This window comes from Hemitrygon akajei, chromosome 7 (assembly GCF_048418815.1).
Source record: "Hemitrygon akajei chromosome 7, sHemAka1.3, whole genome shotgun sequence".
Taxonomy (NCBI): domain Eukaryota; kingdom Metazoa; phylum Chordata; class Chondrichthyes; order Myliobatiformes; family Dasyatidae; genus Hemitrygon; species Hemitrygon akajei.
The window spans coordinates 115,948,957-115,955,078 of NC_133130.1; positions in this window are offsets into that span (position 1 = coordinate 115,948,957).

Below are 6,122 nucleotides of genomic sequence, written 5' to 3' on the forward strand. Positions count from 1 at the left end.
ATCAGATATATATTGATATAGACATGGACTGATTAGATAGTCAGCATGATAGGTCATGTCCCAACCAATCTTATAGAGTTTTTTAGGAAGTTACCATGAAAGTGGATGTTGTCTACATGAACTTTAGCAAGGCGTTTGACAAGGTACCACATGGGAGGTAGGTCAAGAAGGTTCAGTCAGTCGGTATTCAAGGTGAGGTAGTAAATTGGATTAGACATTGGCTTTGTACGAGAAGCCAGAGAGTGGTCGTAGATGGTTGCCTCTCTGATTGGAGACCTGTCACTAGTGGAGTGCTGCAGGGGTCATTGCTGGGTCCATTGTTGTTTGTCATCTATGTCAATGATCTGGATGAGAACGCGGTAAACTGGATCAGCAAATTTGCAAACGACCCCAAGATTAGGAGTGAGGTGGACAGTGAGGAAGACTATTGTGGTTTGCAGAGGGATCTGTATCAGCTGGAAAAAATGGGCTGAAAAATGGCAGATGGAATTTAATGCAGACGAGTGCAATGCACTTCAGTAGGTCCATTCAAGGTAGGTCTTGCAGAGTGAGTGGTAGGCACTGAGGGAACAAAAGGAACAGAGAATACAGGAAAGTGGTATCACAGGTTGTAAAGAAAGCTTTTGGCATATTGTAAATCAAAATATTGAGTACAGGAGATGGGATGTTATGTTGAAGTTGTATAAGATGTTGGTAAGGCCTAATTTGGAGTATTGGGTGTGGTTTTGGTCACCCACCTATAGGAAGGATTTAAATAAGGCTGAAAGAGTACAGAGAAAATTTACAAGCATGTTGCCACATTTGGAGGACCTGAGTTACAAGGAAAGATTGAATAGGTTTAAACTTTATTGGTTGGAAAGTAAAAGATTGAGATATCTGATAGAGGTGTACAAAATGATAAGGGGTAAATGCAAGCAGGCTTTTTCCACTGAGGTTGGATGGGACGACAACTAATGGAGAAGCATTAGGTTTCTGGTGAAAAGGCAGCATGGGGGGAAACCTCGTCTCCCAGAGGGTGGTGAGAGTGTGGAACGAGCTGCCAGCGCAAGTGGTGCTTGTGAGCTCGATTTCAATGATTTGGATGGTAGGGCTATGGCCCAGTATTGGTCAATGGGAGTAGGCAGTGTAAATGTTTGACATTGTGGGCTGAAGGGCCTCTCTGTGCTATATATTTCCATGAGTATTGTGCACGTCTTGGTTATATATATATCTAGGGTGCCTACACAGTACTGTAGTGATTTTATGTGTTGCCCTGTACTGCTGCAGCAAGTTTCATGACAAATGTGAGTGATGATAAATGTGATTCTGATACGGGTCTCTATTGTGGGCTGAGAGTACGAAGGGGGCAGGGAGAGGGGAATCATGGTTGGGAAAAGGGGAATGGAGAGGGGAGGGAGTGGGAAGCACCAGAGTGACATTTTGTAATAATCAATAAGTCAATTGTTTGGAATTAAATGAGCTTGTCTGGTGTCTCAGGGCTGGGTGTGTCTGCATCCGTACCACCCCCCCCCCCCGGCACTCCTACTCTGCCACCTGTCCCACACCCCTCCCGAGGCACTCCACCCTTACCATTCCCAACGTCCTGTGCTCCCACCAGATTTACAAACTCGCTGTCTGCTCCATGTTGACAAACTAGTATTGTGTAGAAGTCTTAGGTACCCCAACTATATATACAGTATATATATGTGCCTAAGACTCTTGCACAATACTGTACGCGCACGCACTCACTCACTCACTCACTCACTCACTCACTCACTCACTCAAGAAGCTGTCCCTGTAACGCTGACTATGTGCCTTCAGGCTCGTGTACCTCCTCCCTGATGGTGTAACAAGAAGTTGGTGGTGGAGTTCCTCACTGATGGATGCCACATTTTTGACTCATTGCCGTTTGCAGATACTAATTCCATTGCACCCTGGTGCATATGACGATAAACTAAAAGGGATCTGTTGCCAGTTACCAAGGTGCGCACAGCAAGCTCCGAAATGAAAATTAAAACGGATTTGTTTCAGTGATGGAGACACAAAGTGAAAATGCTGGAGTCTGGAGTGACACACGAGGTGCTGGAGGAGCTCAGCAGGTCAGGACAGCACCCCCTCCTCTGACATTCAGTCCTCATGAAAGGTCTCAGCCTGAAACACTGACTGTCCCTTTCCCTGACCCTCTGAGTTCCTCCAACATGTTGTTTTGTCTGCCTCTTGAAGTTTACCTAGCTCTTTTTAAAAGTGTGTTGATTACACCCAATAGTCATACAGCATATTACAGGCCTTTCGGCCCACCCAGTCTGTGCTAACCACATTGCTCAGCCAGCTAGTCCCAATATACTGTGTTCGGCTCATATCCCTCGAAGCCCTGCCCCCTCCATTACCTCTCCAGGTGTAGCTTTAGTGATACTCTGGTAAGACTTCCTCCGACACCTTATTGTATCTACCCACCACCCTCTGGATGGAAAAGTTGTCCCTTAGTTCCCTGTTGATATGGTAGTGTAGTGGTTAGCACAACGCTTTACAGTACCAGCAGTCCAGGTTCAATTCCTGCTGCTGCCTGTAAGGAGTTTGTACCTCCTCCCCGTGACAACTTTTCCTCTGGGTGCCGGTTAGGGCTAGTGAATTGTGGCTGTGCCGGACGTGTAGAAACGTCCTCGGATTGTATTGGTCGTTGGTACAAACAATGCATTTGGATGTTTCGATGTACGTTTAACGAATAGGGCTCCGGTTTCCTCCCACAGTCCAAAGGTGTACCGGTGGATAGGTTAATTTGACATTGCAAGTTGTCCCGTGATTAGGCGAGGGTTAAATCAGGAGATTGCTGGGCAGTGTGGCTCGAAGGGCAGGAAAGGCCTATTCCACACAGTATCCCAGTAAATAGATAAACAAACAAATAAATAACAATATTTCCCCTCTCAGACTTGTGCCTATCTAACAGTTTCTTAAATGACGCTACCATATCTGCTTCTACCACCACCCCCGCAGGACATTCTTGCCACTCTCTGTGTAGCTCTGACATCCAACCCATACTTGTCTCCAATCCTTTAAAATTATGCCCCCTCATATTAGCCATTTCTGCCCTGGGAGAAGATCTATGGCCATCCATCATCTTATCATCTTGTACAGAAGGAAAATTGAAAGTTTGGCTGAGTGGTGTCATAACAACAACCTCTCACTTAGTGTCAGCAAGACCGAGGAATTGATTGTAGACTTCAGGAGAGGTCCACGCACCAGTCCTCATTGGGGGATCAGAGGTGGAGAGGGTCAGCAACTTTAAACTCCTTTGGAGTTACTATTTCAGACAACCTGTCCTGGACCCAGCAGACAAGTGCAATTATGAAGAAAGCATTGCAGCACCTTTACTTTCTTAGGAGTCTGCAGAGATTTGGCCTGACATCTAAAACTTCTGTAGATGTGTAGTGGAGAGTGTATTGTCTGGCTGCAGCATGGTCTGGTATGGAATCATCAATGCAAAATCTTACAAAAGGTAGAGTATTTGGTCCAGTACATCACGGGTAAAGCCCTTCCAACCATTGAACCAGAGTCAGAATCCGGTTTATTATCGCCGGCATGTGATGTGAAATTTGTTAACTTAGCAGCAGCAGTTCGATGCAATACATAATCTAGCAGAGAAAAAAAAAAAATAATAATAAATAAATTACAGTATACATATATTGAATAGATTTTAAAATTTGCAAAAAACAGAAATACTGTATATTAAAAAAGTGAGGTAGTGTCCAAGGGTTCAATGTCCATTTAGGAATCAGATGGCAGAGGGGAAGAAGCTGTTCCTGAATCGCTGAGTATGTGCCTTCAGGCTTCTGTATCTCCTACCTGATGGTAACAGTGAGAAAAGGGCATGCCCTGGGTGCTAGAGGTCCTTAATAATGGACGCTGCCTTTCTGAGACACCGCTCCCTGAAGATGTCCTGGGTACTTTGTAGGCTAGTACCCAAGATGGAGCTGACTAGATTTACAACCTTCTGCAGCTTTTTTTGGTCCTGTGCAGTAGCACCCCCCGCCCCCCCCATACCAGACAGTGATGCAGCCTGTCAGAATGCTCTCCACGGTACAACTATAGAAGTTTTTGAGTGTATTTATTGACATGCCAAATCTCTTCAAACTCCTAATGAAGTAGAGCTGCTGTCTTGTCTTCTTCATAACTACATTGATATGTTGGGACCAGGTTAGATCCTCAGAGATCTTGACATCCAGGAACTTGAAGCTGCTCACTCTCTCCATTTCTGATCCCTCTATGAGGATTGGTATGTGTTCCTTCGTCTTACCCTTCCTGAAATCCACAATCAGCTCTTTCGTCTTACAGACGTTGAGTGCCAGGTTGTTGCTGTGGCACCACTCCACTAGTTGGCATATCTCACTCCTGTATGCCCTCTCATCACCACCTGAGATTCTACCAACAATGGTTGTATCGTCAGCAAATTCATAGATGGTATTTGAGCTAAGCCTAGCCACACAGTCACAGGTGTGGAGAGAGTAGAGCAATGGGCTAAGCACACACCCCTGAGGTGTACCGGTGTTGATCATCAGCGAGGAGGATATATTATCACCAATCCGCTCAGACTGTGGTCTTCCGGTTAGGAAGTCGAGGATCCAATTGCAGAGGGAGGTACAGAGGCCCAGGTTCTGCAACTTCTCAATCAGGATTGTGGGAATGGTGGTAATAAATGCTGAGCTCTAGTCGATAGCACATTTGTCTCCATGTGCTCATGTAGATTGTATGGGAAAGCAGCACCCACCATCAGAAATTCCCACCTGACAGACCTGACACCAGGGAGAAGGTACAGGAGCCTCAGCACCAGGTCCATGAACAATCACTACCCCTCAACCGGCAGGCTCTCGAACAAAAGGGACAACTACACTCAAATTTCCACAACCAGCATCTCATATTCTCGTTATTTATTGCTATTTATTTATATTTGCATTTGCACAGTTTGCTGTCTTCCGCATTCTGGCTGATCTTTCATCGATCCTGTTACAGTCACTATTCAAACACGAGGAAATCTGCAGATGTTGCAAATTCGAGCAACACACACAAAATGCTGGTGGGACGCAGGCAGCACCTGTGGGAAGTACGGTGGACGTTTCTGGCCGAGACCCTTCGTCAGGACGATCACGTTAGTGTTGCTGCCTGGCCTGCTGCGTTCCACCAGCATTTGGTGGTAGTTACTATTCGACAGATTTGCTGAATATAAGAAAATGATTGTATATGGTGACATGTCTGTACTTGGAGAATAAAATTTACCTTGAACTTCTCTATCACGTCATCTCCTGGGGAGGGCGAGGGATAATGAGAAAAGTCCGCAGAGTTGGGAGAGGAGAGGGTTAACCGAAGTCGACTGGCGGCTTGTAACCCGATGCAGAGTCGGGAGAGGAGAGGGTTAACCGAAGTCGACTGGCGGCTTGTAACCCGATGCAGAGTCGGGAGAGGAGAGGGTTAACCGAAGTCGACTGGCGGCTTGTAACCCGATGCAGAGTTGGGAGAGGAGAGGGTTAACCGAAGTCGACTGGCGGCTTGTAACCCGATGCAGAGTTAGGAGAGGAGAGGGTTAACCGAAGTCGACTGGCGGCTTGTAACCCGATGCAGAGTTAGGAGAGGAGAGGGTTAACCGAAGTCGACTGGCGGCTTGTAACCCGATGCAGAGTTGGGAGAGGAGAGGGTTAACCGAAGTCGACTGGCGGCTTGTAACCCGATGCAGAGTTAGGAGAGGAGAGGGTTAACCGAAGTCGACTGGCGGCTTGTAACCCGATGCAGAGTTGGGAGAGGAGAGGGTTAACCGAAGTCGACTGGCGGCTTGTAACCCGATGCAGAGTTAGGAGAGGAGAGGGTTAACCGAAGTCGACTGGCGGCTTGTAACCCGATGCAGAGTTGGGAGAGGAGAGGGTTAACCGAAGTCGACTGGCGGCTTGTAACCCGATGCAGAGTTAGGAGAGGAGAGGGTTAACCGAAGTCGACTGGCGGCTTGTAACCCGATGCAGAGTTGGGAGAGGAGAGGGTTAACCGAAGTCGACTGGCGGCTTGTAACCCGATGCAGAGTTAGGAGAGGAGAGGGTTAACCGAAGTCGACTGGCGGCTTGTAACCCGATGCAGAGTTGGGAGAGGAGAGGGTTAACCGAAGT